General features: G+C 37.1%; 1 long non-coding RNA gene across 1 annotated transcript in view; it reads left to right on the forward strand.

Annotated features, from left to right (window-relative positions):
- The first annotated feature begins 14234 nt into the window (after positions 1–14234).
- LOC148005782 (uncharacterized) overlaps positions 14235–27169 on the forward strand; it is a 160086-nt gene continuing 147151 nt past the window's right edge. Inside the window, exons 1-2 of the long non-coding RNA XR_015621418.1 lie at positions 14235–14389; positions 21653–21769. This is a non-coding gene — a long non-coding RNA (uncharacterized LOC148005782). The remainder of the gene's footprint in view (positions 14390–21652; positions 21770–27169) is intronic.

A 27169-nucleotide genomic window follows, 5' to 3' on the forward strand; every position in this document is an offset into this window, starting at 1 on the left:
GATATGTCTTCTTGCCTGTTCTAATTTTCACTTTCATTATGTAACTCTCTCTCTCTCTCTCTCTCTCTCTCTCTCTCTCTCTCTCTCTCTCTCTCTCTCTCTCTCTCCTATTAAAGTATTTGTGTTGTGCAAGCTCCTGTGTGAGGGCATACATCCTCGCATGCCGGTTCCTATGCTCCATCTTCTTTAAGGATTTTTGTTGTTTACTACTTTACTATTTACAACAGTGTAGCTGGTCTGTAACCAACCAACCCTGCCGTGCCTCTCCTGTCACCTTCGAGCACGGGATTATAGATAACTACTTTGCCCAGCTTTACATGGTTTCTTGGAATTTGAGCTCATGTCTTTATTTCCGTACAACAAGCACTTTGTTTCCACTGTATCTTTCTGCAGCCATACCTCTAGGTTTTAACTTATCAGCACCTCAGATCAATGCTGTGGTAAACCAAATATATGTGACCTTGTAAGACTCAAGAAAAGCCCACCGAGTCCTGCGTCCGGGATGTCCCACTCACAGAGACACAGAGACGGAGATCGAAGTAATAAACAAGAGGTTTTACTAGTCCAGTGTACTAGGGTCATTCTGCAATCTGGGCAGAGGCAACCCACCCCCCGGGAACAAGGCACATACATTTTATACCGTTTTAAGGGTACAAATTACATCAACAAGGTTACAGTTTAAACTTATTGGCTAAGCATATTGACCTTTAAATCTATTGGCTAGTAAGTATGACATACATTCAAGCTCCGGTAGGGAGATATCTTTGGCCCTGTAGAGGGAGTATTGGGGGATCCCGCCCCTATTGTGGTTATGATACTTCTAGAATTGTTTACTCAGCAAATTCTTGTGGAGCTCCTCAGCAGGAAGTTCCGACACCTGATGTTTTCTAAGATAGCTTTTGTCTCCTTGGTCCCCACATTCCACAGCCTGACCACTTTTCTCTAATTGCACTTTCACTTCAACTCTCTAAGCATGCATATCCTTATAACTGGATTGCTGTTGTACCCGTCTTACTAACAGTATAGGTTTTTTTTATCCTTCAGTTGTGTTATATAGTTACCAGGCAAAGCAATCTTTGATATATTATTTCAAGATGGCGATTCCTTATTGTTCTTATGTGAAGATTTCCCTTAATGATTTCGTACTCACTACCCCTTACCTGGGTAGAGAGATGAACTTGATGGCATGGACACTGGAGAGCTGGCAGACTGACCAACTCAGCTACTACCTGTCTCTAGATGTAGGGCTTTGAGTGGGACCACCCTAACATCTACACCATCTATGAGCTGCTGGGTCCAGTTTTGTAGGCCCAAATCTAAAGGATTTCCATGATTCAGGGCAACAGCAAAGTGAAAACTGGAGTTTGATGAAGGTCCAAAATTGATGGTGTAACAGAAACCAGAGCCCTTCACCCAGAACAATGACCCATTGCAATGAGCTCTTGAAGCAGAACTCTGCTGAAAGAGTGTACTTGAGACACACTATAACATACCTCAGCTTTCATGTGAGATTCTTTTAAATTTAAATTTAATTTTACTGTCTTATTTTTTTTGGAGGGGAGATTACAAGGCTGATATAGAAGGACTGGGAAATGAATGGGATTAGGGTGCATGATGTGAAATTCATGAAGCGTCAATACAAATCACTGTAAGGAATTTCTAAAGTCAAAAACAAAAAAAAAAAACAGAACAAAACAAAAAAACAAACAAACTAGCACTGTTGTCACAATTTTGTAAGCAAATTATGGAGCTCACCTGGAGGTACCCCAGAGTATCAGACACAATGCATGTGCTTTACATGAGCTTCTTTAGTTTTAAACTTTTCAGAAATCATGTGAGCTACATATAACTGGGCTTATAGCTTCTGAGACAAAATGAGATGTGGGGGTTTCATTCAAATAGCAATGATGACTGGAATCTGAGACTAGAAATCTATGACCTCAAAGCCCCTAAGGGCTCTTCTGTGAAATTAGAAACAGGAGACACAAGTCAGTCAGGTGAGGATTCTTCTCGATGTAAGCATCATCTCTCCCTTTTTCCAATGTGTAGAAATATTTGCCTGTATCAGCTTTCTCTGAGAGTAACCTGTTGGAGGAGGACCAAAACCTCAAGCAATGTGCCACCTGATAAACAGTCAAAGGATCTTTCACTTTTTTTCCCCTCACCCCTGTATACTGTTGGATTCGTATGCTATTGTGTGATAAGCTACAAGCCTGTCATGCCCTTAAATCACTTCACTGCTCCCAGGTTTCTCTTCAAAGAATGAATGCTCCTTTCTCGATGCCATGTGGTAGCACCAGCTATTATCTCAGCACTTAACTGGGACAGACTTCAGCTTCCATGCCAGAGTTCAGTGCTAATCTGCCACCCTGCTGTTGCATCCTGAAAACTTTCTGAAATTTCAATAGCTACATTAAGTCTTAGAAAGGATAATGAGTTGGCTCTGCACAGATCCTGTCTGTGTTCTGAGAAGCCATGAATGCTATAGGGATATTGATAACTATATAATACTCTTCTTAGATCATTATATTTATGGAGGGTAAGAGACCAAAAACAAAGCAAAGGAAAACAAAACAATCCTCCCCAAAAGCAAAATTGAAATTTGAGCTCATGTCTTTATTTCCGTAGAGCAAACACTTTGTTTCCACTGTATCTTTCTGCAGCCATCCCTCTAGGTAAGCAAAACAAAACCTTGGAATACCCCAGTATTTCCTACTTAGAGCATCTCTTCTCTTCAAAAGCTGCCAAACTAAGATTATTCAGAACCTGAGACATCTCTATTTCATTGTTTACTTTGTATTCTGACTTTCTATAGAAGTGTTTTATTTAATTATCTGAAAATTATTGTATGCATTTTGATCAAATGCAGTCTCCGTTCCTTCTCCTTAAAGTCCTCCTCAATTCATTCCACCACTTTTCTATAACCATTTCATGTTTTCATTGTTTTTAAAGTCATCACTGTATGTTATTTTGTTATCTTTTTGTTTCTTACCAGTTCTGTTTCCACAGAAAATTCTGCCAAATGCAGAGGACATTATTAATTAAAATAGGGATATCTTAAAAACAGGCAAGATAGTGGACAATTGGTTTGATAATCAAAAAACTGTTAATTAACCAACAGTATCATAAAACACACACACACACACACACACACACACACACACATTAGACGCATGTAAAATTGCTATTTCAAGTAGGACATAATGCATACAACTTCGTCAAGCTTCCCTGAATGAAAACATTGTTTATTTTTATAATTTTCTATTTAATTTTAAATTTCCTTTGACAAAATAAAAAATAAGTTGAGACCTGAGTCAGTGAGGGTGTGAGGAACTGTATGCTTAAGACTCTACTTTCCCAATCTGTTGGTTGCTGCATTGTCCCTATTGACAGTGTCCTCTGTCTTTCAAACCCAGTTACCTTTGCGGATGACAAGAGGTGCATGCGGACAGAAGCCTGATATAGCTGTCTCCTGAGAGTCTCTGCCAGAGGCTGATGCTCACAGCTAACCACTGACCTGAGAATGGGATCCCTAATGGAGAAGTTAGAGAAAGGGCTAAGGTAGCTGAGGGGGTTTGCAACCCCATAGGAAGGACAATATTAACCAACTGGACGCCCAAAAGCTCTTAGGGACTAAACCACCAACTGAAGAGTACACATGGAGTGACCTATGGCTCCAGTCGCATATGTAAAAGAGCATGGCCTTGTTGGGCATCAATGCGAGGAAAAGGCCCTTGGCCCTGTGAAGGCTCAGAGCTCCAGTATAGTGGAATTCCATGGCAGGGAGGAAGGAAGGACTGGGTTGGTAGGCGAGGGAGGGAGGGAGCACCTTATTGAAGGCAGGGGGTAGGGGGATGGGATAGGAGGTGTCCTGAGGGGAAACAAGGAAGGGGGATAATATTTGAAATGAAGATAAAAGAAAATACCCAATTAAAGAAAAAGACCCTCTACTTTCAACCCTTACTGTTGCTACAATCCAATTTGTTTCTCTTTTTATTATATAATATTATTAACAGGAGAAAAAAAGTAAGTGTTCACAAAACCAGCATCAACAACAGAATCCTACTGGGTCTACTCAATTATTTATACACACACACACACACACACACACACACACACACACACACACACACACATACATGTATAAAGACCCAGCTATTAGGTCATGGGTCACAAGTGGTAATATCAGATGAAGAAGATATCGATTTTGAGTACTTTCTCTAAGGTAGGGGTAGAACATAATGAGACCATGACCCATCCCAGCTTTCATTTTTATTTTTGCCCTGCTTGATTTTGTATAGGTCTTGTACACACAGTTACATTGTCTGTGAATCCACTTTTGCAATAATGTTGTCATGTCTGGCAAATACATTCACTATCTGGAGCATTGCCCATATTTTCTCCCCTATCCTGCAGTTGAGTTTATATGTTGTGTAATTCCGGCTTAGTTTCCTGGGCTCGCTCTTGTTGGGGTTTGGGCTACTGAAAATTGCTTCTAAACTTAAATGTTTTTTAATATGCCCTTGTCTCAGCTTCGAATGAATGTGTATATTTTATCGTACAGCTTATATTCCATGTCTAGGAAATCACAGGCAGGAACCTGGGTCAGGAGTTTATGAAGAGACCAAGAAGGCATTGCACTTACTACCTTGCTCTTTCATGGATTTGAGCAATCCATGAAAAAAAAAAGCTTACTTTCTACCACCCAGAACTCCCTGCTCAACGGTGGCATTTCTCACAGTGGTAGGACTCTTGAATTCATCAGTCATCGACCAAGATGTCCTGCAGGCTTGTCCATAGGCAGGACTTGGGCAGACATATTTTCAATTGGTACTTCCTCTTCCATAACAATTCTAGCTTCTGTCAATTTTAAACTATGCAGCCCACATGATGAGCTGAATTAAGGGAAAATATTTTACAGAGAGTATAGAACAGAGGAGTCTAGAAATGCTTGAAGGCATGAGGGGGACAGAGCTTTTCTGGAGCAGTGTTTTTTTGTTTTGTTTTGTTTTTTCATCTTTATTAACTTGGGTATTTTTTATTTACATTTCGATTGTTATTCCCTTTCCTGGTTTCCGGGCCGACATCCCCCTAACCCCTCCCCCTCCCCTTCTCTATGGGTGTTCCCCTCCCCATCCTCCCCCCATTACTGCCCTCCCCACAACAGTCACGTTCACTGAGGGTTCAGTCTTGGCAAGACCAAGGGCTTCCCCTTCCACTGGTGCTCTTACTAGGATATTCATTGCTACCTATGAGGTCAGAGTCCAGGGTCAGTCCATGTATAGTCTTTAGGTAGTGGCTTAGTCCCTGGAAGCTCTGGTTGGTTGGCATTGTTGTACATATGGGGTCTCGAGCCCCTTCAAGTGTCATATCTTCCAAGCAGGAAGTTCAAGATGTAATCAAATTTCTGTTACCCTGAAGAATGTCTAATATAATGTCCTGACCACTAGCTTAGCTTGGAGAATATCTACAAGCATGTAATGAAGTTTTCCTCATCATAGTTATTCTGAGAGCTAAGATATTTCATTATCATTTGCATGTAATTACTTACTATTTTAACTAATTCAAAGAACTATATGCTCTTCTAGTCTCAGAAAGGATCAGGACAAAGTGTAGTTGCATTTTCAATAACCCATAATTGTTTCTTCAAAACACTAGGCTAAGCTTACATCACTATGGCTAGGATAGGTTCTGTAATAGGATATATTCATACTTTCTTAATTTCTTTTTTAAGTCATAGTTTCTGCACACATTGACACCTTTTTATACTTCTTTTCCCTGCAAATTTTAGTTGTGGTTTGCTTCTATTTAACAAGTATTTATGTATATGTATATATATATATACACTCATCTTTTGTAACTTTTAAATATGTGTGTTCGTATGTACGTATGTATTTATATACCTATCATCTCACTCTGTATATAATACATGTGTATTATAATGTACATAAGCATGTATGTGTACATATAATATATATGTATTGGAGAGAAATAATAATGAGAGCAATTACTGTGTTGTATTTATAGGTCACTCAATTTTTTAGTATTGTCTTCTCTTTACTCGTCCATCTCTCTTTTCCTTCCTTATTTCATTTGAAAATGTAACTCTGACTTCAGAATTTATAGAGGAATAATAAAAAGGTCAGACCAATGTTTTTACCGAGAAACTTTCAGGTTCACACACTGCTGCTACCCTCGCCAGTTCATAAGGCTCTGTATGATGATTCCAACATGTATACTGTGATTTGTATCATAGAATTCACAGCTCATGTCTACTCCTCGGACCAGTGTTTCTATTTTATCCTCCCTTTAAATCCTAATTTTGTAAATGTAATTCCTTGAATTAATTTCATACAATGTTCACTATCCTCTGATGTCAGCAATGATTTTCTTCTTTTTCTCTGGTTACTAACTAAATTGCAGAGGGAGACATAGAAAGAGGGTTGATACAGGAAAAAGAAGGCAGGAAAAGAAGCTAAAGAAAAAAGAAAGAGATGAGTAAAGAATATTTACACCTAAAATTTCATCAAGTAGAAATTTTGAAATGTTTCAATAATTTTTATGGCTCTCAACTGAAAGTCTCAAGTACCGTACATATGGCAGGAATGCAAGCATATACCTATATTCTATATCCCCACTCTGCCTTTCCCACAGTTGGATACTCCCACTGCATTTGTTCACTTCCTTGTTCAGTGATAAACTTGAGTGACTGCACATATAGGGACCATTGCACAGACCTGAGAGTGTCTATCGCAGCTCATGAATATTATTCTTATGCTCTTACCCCATCCTTCTTGCATCCTGTCATTTTTTCCACACATTCCTCTAATGAGCCAAGATTGACAGGTTTCAGAACAATTATCTGAGTTTAAATCGATCTATACTTTTACTAGCTCATGTTTTTGATATCCTAGCAGGAGATACAAAAATGAGTAGATTATCAATCTTTTAGATGTTCTTTCTGAAGATGGTTTATTTATATGTGGTAGATTGCTTAAAATTAAGAAACATACTAAAAAATTCCAATAGAACTTTTTTTTCTGAAATAGGTGCATTTTGGTCCTTAGTGTGTTTATCCTAGGGTATACCAGTATTTACATATCTAAATTACATCTATTTACTTCCTGATAAGAGTTAAGTCTTCCAATGTCTTACCAAAGTCCTCATTTCCATTGCTCATCACATTAAAAAATAAGAAAATATATTATTTTAGCCATAACACCTCATATAGATACTTCTTTAATACATCATAGTAGTGGATACTTGTGATATTAAAGTCTATCATATAATTTAATTTAGCTTTAAATAACAAAATATTAAATTAATTTCTTAAAGACATATTCTTACCTGATACTCAGTTGAATATAGCCTAAGATTTAAAGATGTGTAAAAATTTATGTCTATTAGGAAAATAAGGTACAAATATTCATGCTAAGTATATTTTGAGGATTGCTATCATAGCTATTATTTTGTGTCCCAAAACTTTATTTTTATCTTTCCACTGAAAGCTTATTAAAATAATTTTCTACAGAATGGTTAAAATATAAGTTTATTTTATAATTATCACCTTATATTTTCTTTATTTTGTTTCTTGGCTTCATTTCTATTGGTTTCACACATTGTCCTTAAAAACACACAGCATATGCTTTCATTTTTTTCCTTTATAAAAATAATCTTATATATTCAATAAAAATAGATTAGCAAATCTCTCACCCTCATTAGAGAAAACTCGTTTTGCAATAGCTGGTTATTAATGCAGAAGAAACAAGCTATTAACATGTAGAGAATAAGAAATTATGAAGTGCTCAAATCTCAATGGCCATCTACATTGTACCCTGTTGTTGCTCGTCTCAGAGAACATCATAAAAGGGGAAGAGAATTTTGTAAGAGTCAAAGGTAGTGGGATTTTATAGCAAAATAGTCTTTGTCATCTATAACAGCACAGTTGTACAAGTTAATTCATAGCAGATGAGACAACACAAAAGATCTGATAAAAATCAAAACAAGCAAAATCACATCATGGTGGATGTAGTCCTTCATGAAGTCCTCCTCTGGGTGAGGAACCATAGAAAGTTAATGACTAATTAAAGAGGGATAGATGGCTACTTTTCATTGGGAATGCTGTTCCTAAGAGTCTATCAGTTCTGCAGTAGATGATACTACTCTCAGTGAGTATTAACTTGAGATATATATATATATATATATATATATATATATATATATATATATGACAAGCAGAAAGATGAAAGATTGATGATAGATTTAGAGAGGGAGACAGAAACAGAGACAGAACATGCCCATGAAGTTAAAAATGAAAAAGGGAGAGAATGGGGGAGTGACTGATTCTAAACATAGTTTGTGAACCTATGCATTATTAAATAAAATATTTAATTAAACTATTTCCCCAAATGTTTGTTCAAAGGACTCCTCTTATTCAACTATAATTCATTATTAAAATTTTGATTTTTTTTACAAATTATATATATATATATATATATATATATATATATATTAAGATGTTATCTCTGTCATGGAAGACAATTTCAAAATTTTAAACTGTGCTTTATTGAGTCCCAAATTGCTTTGTAAACATGCATCGATTGTTGTGAACTGACACTTCCAAAGTGCAGAGATATCTGTCTTCAGTGTTTACTGTTTTATACTCTCAAAACTTTCCTGAAACCTGATTTCTGCCACTCAGCAAGATGCCAGCTCTAACCTAACTTTGTGGAATTTGGACACTACCTCTCCATACAAAGATCACAATCATAATGTCTTTTTTCATTTTTTTCTTAAGGATTATAGTCCTGTTGCAGTGTCTACAAGTCCTTTGAATATAGTCATTGAATGTTTTAGTTATTAAGGTGGGTGTTTTAGTGCAGTACAAGTATTTCATATAATATGAATGTAACCATATATTAATATTCATAATGTAATTTCGCAGCCACATCATTACCTTTCTTTTTCACCACCTAAGATATGTGATTGCATTAACTAGTTTTAAAAATAGTCAAGTCTGGAACAGTGGGTAGAAATGACCTGACGGGAGAATTATAAAAGGGGTATTGTAATTAGGAAGGAAAGAAAGATAAATATAGAAGAAGAAGGGAGGAGAATCAGTAACATTAAGCTATCTGAAAAAAGTCATAGAGTCATCATCCTATTAACAGTCTACAAAAACCCACATGAATATCTCTATCTATCTATCTATCTATCTATCTATCTATCTATCTATCTATCTATCTATGTGTGTGTACATAATTTAAATGAAAAATTTCATTTGAACAGACAATAGGTTTTTCCAACAGCAAAAGACAACCTAACAAAACAAAAACAGGCATGAGAAGCCCCTTTCTGAGCTGTTGATAAGGATTATATAAAAGACTCTCAAAACATTGGAGCTATTGGTATTCCTCTTTGTTGCTTATCATGAATGGAAGGAAATTCCCCATTGCTGAGGTTGCTGTGTACTTTAGACACACGGTCCAGAGGCCACTGACCTGGAAATGGCCTGATTGCCTCTTTCCTGAGGACTAGCATCCATAGTACCAACAGAAAGTGTGCTACTTAAGTTGGAGAACAGCCAACATTTCTACCGAGCTATGAATTCTATGAATCAAGATAAAAAGCAGCATGGTACAAAACCTAGTGCTGAAATAGCACAGTAATGCTTGCCTTGGTAGGAACCAAGCACTCTCTATTTGAGTTTAAGATCCACAATAGGAGAGAAACCATACCTGATACTGGAAAACTAATTATTTACCCAGAAATTATACTGAAAGTATAGTGCCCAGACTGAGAAGGTACTACTTGGACATGTAACAAAACTGATTTTTAAAAAGGCTATATATTTTAAAGATGGAGGAATAAATGTTCGGGTTTTGAATGAGAAACTTGAGAGGAAACATAATTCTAATGTCAAAAATAAAACAAAAAAAATCAAATTATCCCTTATCTGATAAATTCTTTTTTTAGTTGAAGAAGCTAAATGTAGACACCCTATAAGTGGTCAAAGCACAAAGCTTAAGTGTTTGTTTAGTGTTAAGCTTTAAGTGGGATATTTATGTCAAAATTCTTCCTGATAAAGAACAGAGAACATCACTGCGTAGTAGAATAATTGTCAGGTAAATTATTACGAGGGAAGACTGCTACAAAAATGTCTTCTAGACATGGCAGGGCCATTGTACCTATGAATCCATAAAGCTCTGTTTGTCTGCACATAACTTACAAAAGACCAAGATAGTCAATTTTGCAGCTTGGGTGGGAATACACTCAGTATTGTGGGCACTGGTAGGTAGCCCATGTCCAGTGGACATAGGCATGTATATCCCTATAATACACCCATGAGGATATAGGCAGCATCTACTTGCTGAGAGGATTTTAAAGTTTTTGACCATTGGTATACAATCATTTGAGAACTCTTTAGTTTTATGTCCCAATTTTTAATTGGATTGCTTCTATCCTTGAGATTTAGTTTTTAGGTTCTTTGTTTCTCATATTCTAACCTCTGTCAGATCTACAGTCACTATAGATTATTCTTCCCATTCTATAGGCTGCTGCTTTACTCAACTGATGGAATTTTTCCTATATAATATTTTCTTAGCTTTGTGAATGTTCATTTATCATTGGTCTTTCAGCTTATGTCATCAGGGCCTTGTTCAGAAAGTCTGTTCTTGTGTCAATGAGTTTAACCTTGTTCCTTACTTTCTCCTTTGTCAAATTCAAGGTATTAGATCATATATAGAATTTTAAATTTAGATCTATTACAGCATGAGTTAGGGTCAGCGGAACCACGAATTAAAAATATACTGAAATTTTACCTTATCACAATCAGACTGGATAAGATCCAACAAAACAAACGAACAAACAAACAAAATGAAAACCAACAATGGTGTGGATGCTAAGGAATGCGAACCATTTTTCCTTATATTTTGTTCTCCTGATGGATTATAATATTTCATTGCACAACCATGCTACATTTTATTAACACCTCCCAGGACTTTAGGCTATTTATAGTTTTCAACTATTACCAATAAAACATCCCTAAATACCTGTGTGCCAGCTTTGCATGGGCACATGGTTCCCTTTCTTCCAGATAAATGCTTAAGTGTAATTGTTGAGGACTGTTATTATATACATATAGAATAGCATTTCATTGAGGTTTTATTTACTTTTGAAGAAATATGAAGTGAAACCTATTCTACATGGAATTTCTTGACCATATATTTTTATTGATTATTTAGTTATTAAGTTTGTAACTAACTGGATATTTAAGGGTTCTTCACTCACTTTAGATGTAAGGTCCTTGTCACAATATTGGGAAAATATTTTTCCAGTCTTACCCAGCTAGCTGTTCCTGTGTTGAAGTGATCATTTGTTGTGTCAGCTCCTTTCTGACACTTAAGTTTCTCACAAGGGAGTTCTGTGCTGAAACTGGGAAACTTAACTCTTCCCATTTGTGTGCCTTTCTTCTACCTCTCTTCTATCCAATAGTTCTGTCCTTTCTGGTACTTGGCCCTGGAAACACGCACACCCTGACCTTGTTGTCATTATTGTTGCTGTACAGCAGTTAATAAATTTCCTCATGCTATGACCTTTTAACATAGTTCCTTATGTTGTGCTGATCTTCAAACATAAAATTCTTTCATTGACAGTTCAAACTTGTAAATTCGGCTACTGCTCTGAATTGTAGATATCTGATATGCCAAACCAAAATGGTCACAACCCAAAGGTTGAAAACAGCTTTTTAAGGCTTAGAAGAAATTTGATTACAATTTCCCGAAGAGTCGAGGTGTTTGCAACCCCTTAGGAAAAACAATATCAACTAACCAGAACCTCCAGAGCTCCCAGGGACTAAACCACCAACCAAAGAGTATATATGGAAGGACCCATGGCTCCAGCCGCATATGTAGCAGAGGATGGCCTTTGTTGGGCATCAATGGGAGGAAAAGCCCTTGGTCCTGTGAAGGCTCCTTACCCCAGTACAGGAGAATGCCAGGGTGTTGAAGTTGGAGTGGGTAGGTGAGAGGAGGAGCATCCTCATAAAAGCAGGAAGAAAGGGGATGGGAGAGGGGGGTACTGGATGGGAGAACGGGAAAACAGATAACATTTGAAATGTAAATACATAAAATATCCAATAAAAAAAGGGGGGAAAAAGAACCCACCAAAAGCTGGATACTAAAGCACTAAAGATTCTCCCTGTTGAACACAACCTATTGAAATTATTAAAACACCACCAAATTTTGAACATGTTTTTTCAATTCAAGGATTAAACTTTTTTTTCAAGTCAGGGAGATGGCAAGTTTCATTTCACTTCTATTTACCATTGTTTTACTGTAGGGTAGAAATATTACAAAGACAAGGTTAGAAGTATGAACACATGCTTACTGCTAATCACTTAAGACATCCAATGACATAAGGACAATGAAAGTACAAGGAAAAATATTTATCAGAAAAGCTGGCAAATATAAGGCCACCACTAATAAAACTAATAAAATAGGTATTAATAAAACTACCTTCTATAGGTTTCGCTGGCACCAGATTTACATGTGGAGACATATCAGATAGGCAGTCAGTAGAGAATTTTTTACATGTCCCTGTATATTCTGCATCTTCTGACTCAATGAACAACAGTTCACACCAAACAGAGCTTTATGGCTCATTAATTTTTTAGTTCCTTTTCCAAGAAACAGTTTATTGTGAAGTTATTTGTTAGGATAAGAAAGTGCATTGTTTTCACAGAAGACAGGGGAATTAAGAGACATCTCTATTCTGGGAGGAATGAGACGATAGAGAAAAGGAACTTTATCTCTGAGAGGATGAAGAGATAATCCTCACTGGAGAATAGTTTTCAAAGGGTTCAATGCCTTCAAGCAGAAGTATCATCTATAGCAATGTTGGCAGGATACTAAGAGTGCATTGCGCAGCTGTGCAATTTCCAAAAATAGTAATTTATTAAAAACATTTAAAAGCAAATGCAGTGAAGAAGTTTTTTGGGCATATTTATTTTTTAGTTTTCTACATTTCTAGATGTTTGTTCTGAATACTGGCTCTGTCAACTGCATTGTAGAAATGACTCAAACAATTAAGTTTATTGTAAAATATTTTTTATACTTACCACACACATAATTTTGTATTATTACAATTTTTCATGGTCTTAGAGAGTTTTGTTTCTATACCATCTGGAAATCAATTTTAAAAAAGATTGTCTTTAAATATGTTCATATTCATTGTTATAAAAAGGTTTATATTTTGCTATATTTACATAACTACCAGTGATCTAGTAACATGGCATTTCTCATGCTTATGCATTTTAGGGTTTGGCTTACTAATTTTAATTAAGCAGCCTAGAGAGCTGCTTGTACTATCTTCTCTTTGTGATAGAGTTCTTAGGTCAGTTTAATAGGACATTTAGTGTTGTGTTAGACTCGTGGCTCACATCCAGACATACCACACCAGACCAATAATGGTTCCATGGGGAAGAGGTTTACTGGGGATGATGTAGATAAGTGGAGGGCAAGAGACTAGAGAAAAAGAGAAGAGAAAGGGGGCAGAAAGGGTCTTCCATTTATTTGAACTGTGATGTAACTGCTTGCAGGTGAAGGTGAGAGCTGAAATCAAACGATGCTTGGAATGTGTATAGTCTTAGCCATGGCAACAGATGGCAGGTGACCAGGTGATGTCACTGCTGGAGGTGAAAGCAGTCTAGGCACCATATGATGTGTTTAAAAAAGATAAACATAGGGGGAAATTATGGTCTGTGGAGGTGTGGGGAAAGGGGGTATCTCTGCATGCCCATGCTGAGGTAACCCTTCCCCCTGAGGTACCTCATTCAGGGCATGGGGAGGGGAGTTAAGACAGTAGTAGGGGCAGAGAGAGAGAAAGAGAGAGTGAGAGAGCAAGAGAGAGAGAGAGAGAGAGAGAGAGAGAGAGAGAGAGAGAGAGGAGTAGAGGCCAGAAATGAGCTTGTGGGGTGGGGATGGGGAGAGAAGGGACAAAGGAAGAAGAGGGTAAGAGCAAGAGAGCAAGAGAAAACCAGAGAGAGAGAGGAGGGGGCAAGCAGCCGCTTTTATAGTGTCAGGCATACCTGACTGTTACCAGGTAACTGGTGTGGAGCATACCTGGTTGTTGCCAGGTAACTGTGAGGGTGGAGCTTAGACAGAGTGCTAACAGTTACTATTTCAGACTTATTGTAGTTTTCTGTGCATTATTTTCTAATAATCTTCAAGTTGTAATCTGTAGGATGTCATATAGGTAAAGGCAGGTACAAGATAGAACAAGGCCAATCATTGGATGAGAAGGAAGGATGGGCGGGAGAAAAGTTTGAGGGAAGAGGAGGAGACTGGAACAGAAAGAGCCTGGAAGAAGAAGCTGTTGAGAGAACATGGAGGTAGATGTTAAAATTCCACTCTGTTCCTGGACAGGTTGTTATGAATGTTCTTAAAGGATAGATGTGTACACGGCTCTGTGTGTCTAGATGGGCAATTATATATTATCAATTGAATCAGAGGTTATTGTGTTGTGTGTTCTTTCTTGTGGCAAATTAAGTTTAAGAGAATGTGGTGGCTGGGACACTAAGCCACCACAGAATTGAGATGTATATTTCTGGCATGGTGGCCGCCTGTCTTGTTAGCTAGATGGGTAGAGATATTGTTGCCAGGCTCAGAGAAAGGCCGTCAGCAGTGTTATATGGGATGGAACAAAGCAGGTGAGAGGCTTTGCTGACTGAGATTAAGATATTTACCAGATATCTTGGGGCACTGCAGTGCCAGACCTGGTGGGGGTAAATACACCATTTTTTTCATAATTTTACAAAAACAGTAGCTTATACAGTAAACTGCAATGATTGTGTGCCAAACCAACACAAATAGAGATTTTTCTTTTCGGTTTTTTTTCCTTCTAGCTTTGGATATAATGTGTTACTTCTTTGTTCTTTCTTCTCCTAAACTACAGTCCTTCTGATCTGATATTTGTTTTTGCCTTTATTACTTGTTCCTAACTATTTACAGTGGTGTTCTTGACTTTCTGACCAGTGGATTTATCAACATAAAAAGTACAATCAAACTAACATTGCTTTGGGTCATTCCCTTTCCTTAATTCAAATCATTTTTGAGTGTTGTTTAGAGCCTACCTCCTAAATGAAACAGAAGTCGCATCTCAAGCTTTTGTACTCTATTTTATGTAGTAAGTTCTTTTTCTTCAATTAGCAGAAGCCTTAGTTCACAAAAATAATGGTTACAAAATTATAGTTCTAATTTAAGATTCCTTTGAAATTTCCTTCCTCTACACTCTTAGGTTTTCTTAAAATACATCCTGTAAAGCAAAGGAGGGAGCACAGATTCTCCTTCTGTGATTCACAGATTCACTCTTTACTCTGGTACCTTTCTGGTTCACTTAGGGTTGAAACTGGCAAATCAGGAAGACATATACATGCCTAGAGTTTAACTATCAAACTTCAGAGTGTCCTAGCATTGGCTTCTCTGGGTTACCACAATCCTTAGATTTGACTCATCAGGGTTGAATGAAGGGTATTGTTCACTCTTCCTTTGGTTTCTATGAGGTAAATCACCCCCTTCCAATTTTTTACCTAAGCAATTATCATGATCTTTGGGGAAATTCCAGCTCACTTTCTAGCTTCTTTCTGTTGAGATAAACACATTATTAAAAATAAATAAAACTAAAACAAAAACTCCAGAGACATTGTTTAAAATGAACCCAGACTCATGTTCCTCTTACATATATCATATCTGGCCAATGAGAAATATTCATGCTCCAAGGGAATTGTGATTCAACATTCTATCAATCTGGAATCGATCTTATTTACAATAGACAGAAAGCTCTCACATTAAACATGTGTGCTAGGGTGAACTATACAACAACTAAAAACATGTTTATTCAGTTAATAACACCAATCTCCTGGTTTGCAGGGTGATAAAATACCCTGCAACACTTCACTATTTTTTTGTCTAAGTTAAGAGAGGGACCCTAGATGAAATGGCCAACAGATGGGAGAGGGAACTTGTAGAGTCTACCTCCAGTAGAAAGATAGGACATCAAATGGAGGAATGGGGTTGCCATCCCACAGTCAAAATTTCTGGCCCAGCATTGTTCTGGTCTAAAAGAACTGCAGGGTCAAAAATGGAGAGAGACTGGGGGAAAGGTGGTCCAGTGATCAGCCCAAATTAGGATAAGCCCTGACACTATTACTGATGCTATGGTGTACACGGCTTTTTCTCCAAGAGGCCCAAAAAGTAGTTGACTGAGAGAGGCAGATACTTACACCCAACCAATAGACTGAAGTTAGGGACCACTGTGGTTGAATTAGGGAAAGGCTGAAATAAATTGTGGAGGAGGGTGACCCCATAGGAAGACCAGCAGCCTCAACTAAACCAACCCCTTGAAATCTCTCAGACACTGAACCACCAACCAGGCAGCATACACTAGCTGTTCAGAGGCCCTGACATATGTACAACATAGGCCTATCTGGTCTGCCTCAGTGACAGAAGAAGCACTTAACCCTGGAAAGACTTAAGGCCCCAGGGAGTGGGGAGGCCTGGTAGGGGTGGTGTTGGGTGTTGGGCAAGGAAGAATGGGATGAGAAACTGTGGGAGTGCAGATGGAGAGTGCTTACAACAAGACTGTAAAATAAATAAATAAATAAATAAATAAATAAATAAATGTAATAAAAACTGTACATAGTTTAACTTTTTAAACAGAAACAATTATCAATCCCTAAAACTTATGAGGATCAATCGATGTGATGATATTTTGTAACTTCCATCCTGATCACTTGTGTTTATCAACAGCCCATTTCAGTATCAAGGTTGTATTATCAGAATAGCTCACCCCTTACACTCACTAATCTGGTTATATTTTGGTCATGTAGAAGTTTTTTACAACTAAGCTGCAGAGTGAGTACACCGAGCTGGTAGGTTAATTTCTAAGCGTTTCCCTTAAAAGAAACAATCCCCATCCATGCTCACAGGAATTCTAGGCACCTTGACAGTTATTCAAAAATCCCCCTTTTGGCTTCTCTATGGATTTGATAAGCTTAATTAAGACTCACCCGATTCATTTTCAGAACTTTTATTGTAAGGTCCTGCTTCAGTGACCACGCATGTCACTTTGAGCTTCTGAGAGAAGTGTGTACATTTTTTTCTTGGAGACATAATTGAAACCGAGATAGAAAGAGTCACATTTTATCTTTCTATTATTCTATTATAACTATCTAAATTGAAGAGATGGTTTCACTAAGGATTATATTAAAACTATGTGTTATTCACAGAATCACAGAAACTAACTATGATTTTAGGACTTGGTCCTCTTTTTAGAAACATGTTATCTAGGATTTCAAAAGTGTTTAGTAAACTGACCTTAATTTCAGAAAATATAATGTGTGAAAAGATGTATACCTCGGAATTTAGAAATGAGATGGGGATTTTAGTTTCTAAATTAAAGGTGTATAGCACAGGTGGAATGATCACTTTATGGAATTAAATGAGGCTTCCTATGAATTATTTTATAATAATATTGAGACCATTGTATGCACAGTCAATCATGTCGATTCTATGACAGTGGAAGATGAAGAAAGATGACATTGTTCCTGTATATGATAGGTGAAGTATTTGGTAGAAGTATTTGAAACTACCAGTCAAATTTGGATTTTAAAATTCAAAGAAATGTTTTGCTTAATGCATAGTCATGATTTGTAGGATTTCCCAATGAATTTCATTATTTCACTGTAAATTGTTGGTATGTTGTTTTTAAAAGTACATCCAAAAGACTGATGTCTTACCTGAAGACTCAGGAGCCAGACATTGTGATAAATCCCTGCTAGCTCAGAGAAGCAGAGAAAGCACCCAGCTTACCTTGCTACTCCACTGAAATCTCAGAGGGAAAAATACCTTCTTTACCATGTTGTCTTAAATACCCTCAACTCAAAGTCCCTCCTTTCTCTTTCCAGAGTTTTCTTATATTCAATTCCTGTCAATTGGTTGCTTGCCCCAGCTCTTGTCCTGTGGTTGACTTTATTCAATCTTACAATAAATTAAGCTCTCAGATTAAAGGTGTGTGCTTGACTGAACCACAACTAGAAACGTTTTTTTCCCCACAATCTCCTTATTCGAAGCATGATAAAATACCCTACAACATTTCACTATTTTTGTCTAAGCTAAAATTTGTGTGTTTATCTTTTTAAACAGAAACAATTATCAACTCCCAAAACTTATGAAGATCCATTGATATGAAGATTCTTCATAGCATCAGTCCTGATCACTTGTGATTAGCAAGAGTCCGTTTCAGCATCAAAGTTTTCCAGTCTGCCAGACTGATGAATTATCTGTCCTTCTACATCTGGTTTGTTGAGCTGTCTCCATGCATGGACAATGTCTTTGTCATAGTCATTGCTGTGTTTGTACACTTCTTCATTCCTTGACTTTTGCCATTCATGTGGAAGATTCTCTTACTCACGTCCAGCATTCCCTGAGTTCTATTCTGATGTAAAATATACAGGTTGATCTAATCTAGCATTTTTCTACAATCTAGTCTTTCAGCTACTCTTATTCCCCATTTCTATTTATCAACGTACAATTAGGTCTTTCAGAAATGACATATAAATTATACATTTAGGCACTGCACTAGCATTCATGTCTAGCCTCACACCAGAGATCCAAGAGGGTTCTACACTAGTGAGCCAGGCTTCTTACCCATTGTCAATGTGCTGTTTATCTTGATCCTCAATTTTTTTGGATACCATAGGTTCACAGTAAACATGTTCTGTTTTATTGTTTGTTTGTTTGTTTTTACATTCTTTGTCTTTTGTTTCTAAAGACTTTATACTATCATAGGTAATTTTTCTTGTTGTATAACTTAATTTTTCAACCTTTTTGAGTGGAAATATATAAATATTTGAATTGAAAGGAAGAAGAGGTTTACTCAGTGTTCACAATTGCAATAAGTACTACAATAGCCTTCTCAATTAACATTTATAACCCCTCTACTCCTATTCTTGATGTTATAGGATCTGAAATGGAGTTTCCCATTTTTGAATGCAGGAAAAGTCTGTATATATAATTAAAATTATCATTTGGGGTGGTTTACTCTGATTCACTGTCTCAGGTACTCCTGCATCATTCCTTCCTCTGGGATTGAGGCCCCTACTGCTCGAGTCTTCCAAGTCTCTCAGAGCATCCAGCACAACTTGTAGAACCAATGCTTCCTCTGGAGATGATCCCAGGCAAATGTATCCTCTGCAGCTTTCTGTCAGAAGTCTCCTTCCTCTGCTACATTTCTATCAAATGTTTCTGCTTTCTGCAATGTTGGTAGGCTTTCTCCTCCAACCACATTGGGTTTTCCTCCTAATCACTTTGAGTGCCAGATGTAAATGTATGTTTTTGCCAGGTGTGATTGTCATTCTGGAGGCTTATCACTTTTGTCTGCTAACCTAGGCCTACTCCTGGTAGCTTCTAGTCTTCTTATAATCTTATCTAGGCCTAGAATATTTTCAGCCTCTGAAACTTCCTGCTGAATAAGCTCATCCATTCCTAGTTTTTTCTGATCTCTGGCTGGCTGGTTCAACTCAGCTGTTATGGTTCAAATTCCTCTCCAAGTTGATTCTGCTTGACCTAATACTAACTTTGGCAATCTGTGCTTATATTCTGGCTACTTTCCATTTTTCTGGCCTTTTCTGGCTTTACCCATGGCTAACATGTTTAATTTGTTCTCTTCAATCTGCCTCTGTAAAACTCTCCAGGTAAATCTGCCCCCTTCCCTCTCTCTGCATTGCCCCTAAGTAGCTTCCCATTTCTCTTTCTCGTCTCCTGACAGTTAGGCATATCCTACTCTGTCAAATCTTTCTTTGATTCATCAATTTGTCTGCCATTCTATTACATATTACTTTCATACATGGATGCTTCCTTCTACAAGCTAACTTTGTAGGATTTGTTTGGGATGAAAGATGTATACTAAGGGTGTATCTGTATTCCAGCTAGAAAAATTAAAGGTTTGTGCTTATGTTGAGCCGCAACATAACTAGAAAGAAGGTTATTTTGTATGTTTGTTTGTTTTTTTTTTGTTTTCAGTAAATAACACAATGTCAGGGTTCACGCTGTGAATAAATATCCTACAACATTGGTCTTTGAAGGATAGCACTTGACACGATTAGAAGAAATAGTTATAAACTAGAGTACCTGGAATTTCTTTTGGAATAGTAAATGGAAGATATTGCAACTGCCTGATTTCAAGAAGGCAGTATGCATTTGGGCTGCAATTAAGAGAATATTAGCATTAATTTATACTCGATGATCATTTCTAAGCATTGAGTGTTTTTAAATTTCATATGAATAGTATTCTAATTAGATTTTAATGTAACCTAGATTTATAGTTTTTTCTTTCTTTAGATAAAACTATAAACCATGCGTGGAGATTACTTGCCACAGTGAAATAATTTTTTCCATTTTGTGTATGTCAGGAGCATCAAATAGCTCATAAAACTGACAACAATGAAGTTAAAATAACAAAACCACATGGCCTCTTACTGCCACTGTTTTCTCAGTTCATACTTGCAGGTATCTGAAGCCATCCTCTCATTTTATCTTTCTATTATATTACTGTATCTACCAAAATTAAAGGGACAGTTGTGCTAAGAATTATATGAAAACTGTATCTAGTTCACAGAGTCACAGAAACTGATAGCCACATCACATCTTTGTGTGTATGTGTAGTCATAATGGATGAGTGTAGGTCCAGTGTGGTCACTTGCCTCAAGCTCCAGTCCTCATGGCCTTCCCAACCTATCTAGATGTCTCTTTGAACTGTTGGCCAGAATAAATCCTTCCTGTCTCATATACATAAAAGACAGCTTCTGCAATAAACTCAGTTCTTAATAAATACTCATGTTAAAATCATAATTTTGTGTTTTTGACTCCATTATGCTGCAATACATCTCTAGGTGAATTTCATTGTAGTCCTTAAGTAACTTCTTGTCTGTTAAAGGCAATCTTAATTGATATGTGAATTTCTACACATTCTAAGAATTATTAAAACAGAATTTCACTTAACTCCAAGTGGGGAAAAATTGGAGTCTAAGACTTGATGTAATTCCTCTGTGTAAAAAAATGGCCTGGAAGCACTTAATGCAGGAGAAAGTAAGAAGATAAAAGGACCTGATAATTCTGATACACCCTCTCTACTTTGATGCGAATGGATGAGATCCCTTTAATCACACTTAAATTCCTTAGAATGAGTAGAAATAGAGGAAATGAAGCAATTTGATAGAATGATTAGCTTAGCTATTTAAATTCTTTAAAAAGAATCCAGGAGCTCTGTTGTATGTCTGACTCATATGGTAATATAATTCACATATATTTAATTTTAAATATATGATCAGCCATCATCAAAGATATACGGTTGTTCAAAATATTGAGGTCAATAAAAATTGTTAATAACATATAAGAGAAAGATTTTTAAGTGAATGAATTCTGCATTAATGGAATAATATTCGTCATGGTTAAAAATAAGTAAATCTCGTTGCTTGGTTATTTCTTACATTTCTCTGTTTTTTATTGGTTGTTTTGCTTTCATTTTTATTTTTGTTTTGTGGTATGTAAATGCCAGTTCTTTCCTTACTGATATGATAATGCTCCACCTCCCACAGTTAAGATCATGTGCACATCGTGGCTGGAAATAGAGAAGACCAAGCCGCTTGGTACAATAAAGTGAGAAGACATTAACCAGTTGGAGGGAAGGAGGTTGGGGTGCTGGATGAGAGAAGGTGAGGATCCAACATGGCAGAAAGGTAGATGATAATCCCCAGGAATATCACACTGCTAAAGAGTTTAAGAGAAAAATACATATAAAAGTGTATTTATAAAAGTATGTTTGTAAAGGTTAAATAGTATTGTTATTCTTGTTACTTGCAGCATTTCTTATAGAAAAGCTGTAATGCTTTATGGAAGTGACTGATTACTATTTGTGGGATCTGTGATTACTGAAGTCTGTGACTGTAGAGGACATGAGTGCTCACAGATAAGCACTGGAGAAACCAGAAATGTTAATCACATGGGGTTGACTCCTCAGTGAAGGAAATGTATCCCAGATTTGCACCCAGAACACTGGGCACAGACATTGTCAAAAACCTGCTAACCTATGCTTTCTACAGATCTAGACCTTGCCCAAATCCCTCAGAATACTGATCCAAGACTCTCCCTCAATAGATGTAATTTTAGCTTTGTTTTTCAGTCAATAGGAGAGATCTTTAGGGAAGATGCCACATTTATTTATGGCCTACTGACATCTATGCTATCTAGGTCAGAGAGTACACCAGACCCTAGGCCCTTGAATGATAGAATTCATCTTTGTGGTGCAGGTCATGTTTTTTTTGCAAAAGAGTTTCAGTGTAGTCAGTCATGCCTTAAGCTTTACTGTGTACATGGGTTTGGGATCATTGTTATCAGGAATTTTTTACCAAAATTGTATTGGACATAATATATCTAAAATAATTTGGCCTTGTGTGAAACTCCAGAAGTTGAATAAATCTAGCTAAATAAGTCGCGCTAAACCAAGTTTCTTTTTTTTTTTGCCACCTACAGATCCTTTCTCTGTAAACCTTTCTACATATTAACTTGTTACTTAGATAGAAATGAGCGCTTAAAATGACTTATCTAGTACGCAGCCGTGTAAGTGTGTGGGGACAGGTCTTCAGAGTTCCGAAGATTAACCGTTTAGTTTTCCTACACCTCAGAGATCATTAAAATTGAAGATCAGCCACAAATGACAGGTCAGAACTTTATTTTTAAATTGGGTATGTTGTTTATTTACATTTCAAATGTTAGCTCCTTTCCTCATTCCTTCTCTGGAAAGCCCCTATCCCATCCTCCTTCTCCCTGCTTCTATGAGGGTGCTCCCTCACCCACCTACCCACCCACCCACTCCTGCCTCCTAGCCCTGACTTTTCCCCGCACTGGGGCATCAAGCCTTCCCAGGACCAAGGGCCTCAAATCTTTCTACGGAATCCTCAAACCTAAAGATATATCCACATCATTCCAGATCTCCAGGGATATGTCAAAATTTTCCAAAACTCTTTTGATAATAATAGCCTTGGGGGTTGGGGATTTAGCTCAGTGGTAGAGCGCTTGCCTAGCAAGCGCAAGGCCCTGGGTTCGGTCCCCAGCTCCAAAAAAAAAAAGAAAGAAAGAAAAGAAAAGATAATAATAGCCTTTCAAATCCCTCCCTAATCATTAGTTAGGTTCTTAATTAACCTAGTGTGTGTTAAACATTAAAAGTTATTGTATTGGTAAATTTCTAGAACTGGCTGTTCCTAAGCTCCTCTCTGGGTTTTAAGGCTTAACCTTGTTCAGTCAGTAAGTCCAGTAAAGGGAGGACAGGCGCTGGTACAAAGATCTAAGAGATGCAATTAATTGTAGGTGGAGCCTTTGAGATTGCTCCAAGCCTGTCCTCCTGCGACTGCCAGGGCGCTGGCGTTCAAAGGTTCTCCTAATCAGGCTGGAGAGTTTCACCAGGATAGGCTGAGGAGAATGGGCATAGGAAGACTTCAACTGCCTCACCATGTGTTTCTCTCACTGAGACTCAGATGTTTTCTGAATAAAAACTACTTTGTAGCATTGTTGGAGGACACTGGCTAATTTTCAGAGTTCTGAAATGTTGCTTTAACATTTGTTCTGGTTATTTGCTTTGGGGAAAGAAATGGATTTTGGAGTCCTTAGTCTGTTATTACCAAAGCATTTAAAGTAAGTGCCTTTTAATTAGTTAATTAATATGTTATAATTCAGCCTGATAAACTAGTCATTATCAGTGAATTCATAATTGTGCTTTTGAATGATGGGTAACAAGATTGTGAGTTGCCCGGTGATTATTATGTATACAATTATTAGACAGTATTCTGGCAGGAAAGTAAATATTTTGTTAAAGATTTAATTTAAACCTTTGTCAGATATCCATTTATTAAATTAGCTGCAGTCAAGGTGTGAATAATTTCATAACACAACTATTTCTTCTAAAAATTTTAAAATATTTTAAAACTATAAAGACTATATTTAATAATCAAATTATGTTTCACAAGAGAGCACAGTTTTTACTTTTAGTATTTTTGCTTTTTGTTTGCTTTTTAATGTCTGTTAGTAATGGTTATAGTAAGTATCCAAAATAATTAGAAACACAATGAAAGCATAATGAGTATTTCCCTTGTCCCTCTGTGGGCTTCATAGTTGTGTTTTCATGGTGTAGGTATTATTTTATTCATGGACTAAAAATATTTCCATCAGTGAAGATGAAATTATTCAACCACATTTTTTTCTAAAGACATTTTGCTCATACACATATAACACATTTAGGAAAGGAGTAAGCATTGGTAAATAGGTATCTGACTTCTTCTGTGTTTTTTTAATAAATTTCATTTAAATTTATTTTTCACCCATTGTGGCTTATCCAGTCCATTCAGATCTTAAAAATAGGCTTTAAATAGGAGGTTGGACTATGCTCATAGTAGCTTTATTTGTACAGTTTGTCTTCGTCAAAAGGCCAAGCAGCTTTATTGTAATAACAAGAAACTGGAAGCAACCCAGATGCCTATCAAGTAAAGAACAGATACTGAAAATGTGGTTGATCTACACAATGGAATACTATTCAGCTATTAAAAACAAGGACATCATGACTTTTGCGGGCAAATGGATGGAACTAGGAAATAGCATCCTAATCAAATTAACCCAGTCCCAAAGGACATGCATGGTATGTACTCACTGATAAATTGATATTAGACAAAAAGTTAAGAATACCCATAATACACTCCAGACCCTGAGAAGTTAAGCTAGAAGGAAGGCCCAAGTGAGGTTGCTTGAATCCTCTTTAGAAGGAGGAACAAATAGTTGTTAGAGATGGAGGGAGAGAGGGAAGGTTATGGGTAGGTGAGTGAGGAGAGGGCAGAATCCAGCATGGTAGAGACAGGACAGAATTTCAGAGGGCCAGGAGAAAGAATGGGGATATGCTGCTGCCAGGTGTCGGGGATGGATGGATTCTCTAGGAAGTCCCAGAGGCCAGAACTAAGGAGGCTCCTAGGAGTCAATGCAAATGACCTTAGCAGAAATGCACAAGCAGTGAGGATATGGAACTATGTTTTGGTGATACAAACATTTCTTGTGATTGCTACTATCTCTGCAGTAGCATTTGGTAGTTGATTTTGGTAGAAACTGAAATTCATAAAAATTCATATCCTTGACTCCTAAGACTGACAACCAATGTTTGATTTGAACATAATAACTGAGTGGATTTCTAAAACCTGGGTTTCCTCATCTTTGAACTTTTAGTCTTCAAAAACTCTTTTGCAGGCATGTTTCCTGTGTTAATATCGTTGTGAATCATTTTAACGTGTCTATAGTTGCAAAGATTGCATATGTACAGGCATCATGTATCATATTCCATAGGGATGTTGCTTTCTGGGAGGCTGTACGTATTACAGATCATCATGTGCTAGTTTCAGAAGGAACCAGTGATACAAACTGGTATTTTAACCTTTGCAAGATGACCTTTCTGATTTGAATGTGCATGCATGTATGTGTTTGTGAGTATAAGCTCTGAATATCCTGCTAATATTCATTAGACTCACATGTATACTCAGGATTCTGAACTCCTGACCCTTATGCTGTACACCACAGGAGATTTTATGAAATCACTGAAACCAACAGAAAGCGAGGCGGCATGATTGCAAGCAGATAATGACCACAGCAAGGTTGCATTTGCATTGCACATTGTCTTGACGAGCATCATGTTTGCTTAGTGCTCACTCTGTCGCCTTTCAACGCCACATTATAACCACTAACTGCCCACGTATATTCATAAGACAATTTTCTTGGCTGCTATAAAATTACATTTTTTTTTGCAAAAGGCTTATTGTTTTAGCACACCCACAACTTTTATTACTGGTAACCTTTCTATGTTTTGTGCCATTTCTATAACACACACACACACACACACACACACACACACACACAGTTTCACGGTTGACCATTTAGCATTGGGAAAGACAAATTCTCCCTCTCTCAGCCGTTGTTAATTTCATGTAGCTCTTCATCGAGAGGTGGGGCCCCATAAAATTTCCTCTATCTATGTTGAATTGTGAATTGGGATTATTTCCTTCAGGTCTTAAGCTGCTTGTGATTTCATGAGTGTAGCATCCTGTAATATCTAGAAGTCACAGACTCACAGAAGGCTTCCTGTTCATCTGACTCTTAAAAAATTTCCACCCTCCACTCAGATTATTTCCAAATTATTGTTAGAGGCTGGGCCCTAATCAGGAAAAGCAGACATAACTGGCCTTCAATTCATTTTATTGTCAAAGAGGGTATGCAAAATAACAAATGCCTAGTAGTATAAATCTGTTGTTTCATTTGGGAAGCTTTATGTAAACTCATTACTGATGTGTACGGAAACTTGATTTGGTACTTAGATGTGCTTTACTGTAAAGTTTTAATTCCGTAATTAGTCAACAAATAGCTTTCACACTCAGGCAAAGCTAACAATCTGATGCCACTGGTTGAATCTCAGCCAGCAAAACAGTAAGGAAGAAAACACTAGCTGTCATCTCCGTGGCACTAATGAATCCTTGTGTAATAGGTTTAAAACAGAAATCAAAGATGAAAGTCTATGCAGACGACGGGGAAGTAGATGGAGAACTCCTCCACCAGGAAAAGAAAATGTTGACAGGCAGTGAATTTCCAAAGGAAAATTTGTTTTGTTTTGTTTTGTTTTGTTTTTTTGGATCCATGCATCATCTTTGAGGGGCGTTTGATCATAAAAAGCTTTCAGTTCTGCTAAAATAATGTAAAGTAACTCCTGTTTTTCACCTCATCATTATGACTTTTGTTTAGAACTGCAATTCCTTTAAGCTGAAATAATCTTTCAATCACAGGATCACAAAAAACTGTCTTTAAGGGGTTCCTATTTTTGTTTGTAGGAAGAGAAGAGGATTACATTTAAGAACTATTTAATTTACATGTTGATCCTGATTTTTCTAGAGCGACCATTCCTCCTATAGCCTGTGTTTTGGATGGCTTTTAAAATGTCACATTATATTCATGAAAAGTAGTGACTGAGTTTTCATAGAAGCCGTTTTTATATGGTTAAACCTCTGGGTTATCCACAATGTCCTCTAAAGTGCCAA

Source organism: Rattus norvegicus, chromosome 5 (assembly GCF_021556685.1).
Source record: "Rattus norvegicus strain SHRSP/BbbUtx chromosome 5, alternate assembly SHRSP_T2T, whole genome shotgun sequence".
Classification (NCBI taxonomy): domain Eukaryota; kingdom Metazoa; phylum Chordata; class Mammalia; order Rodentia; family Muridae; genus Rattus; species Rattus norvegicus.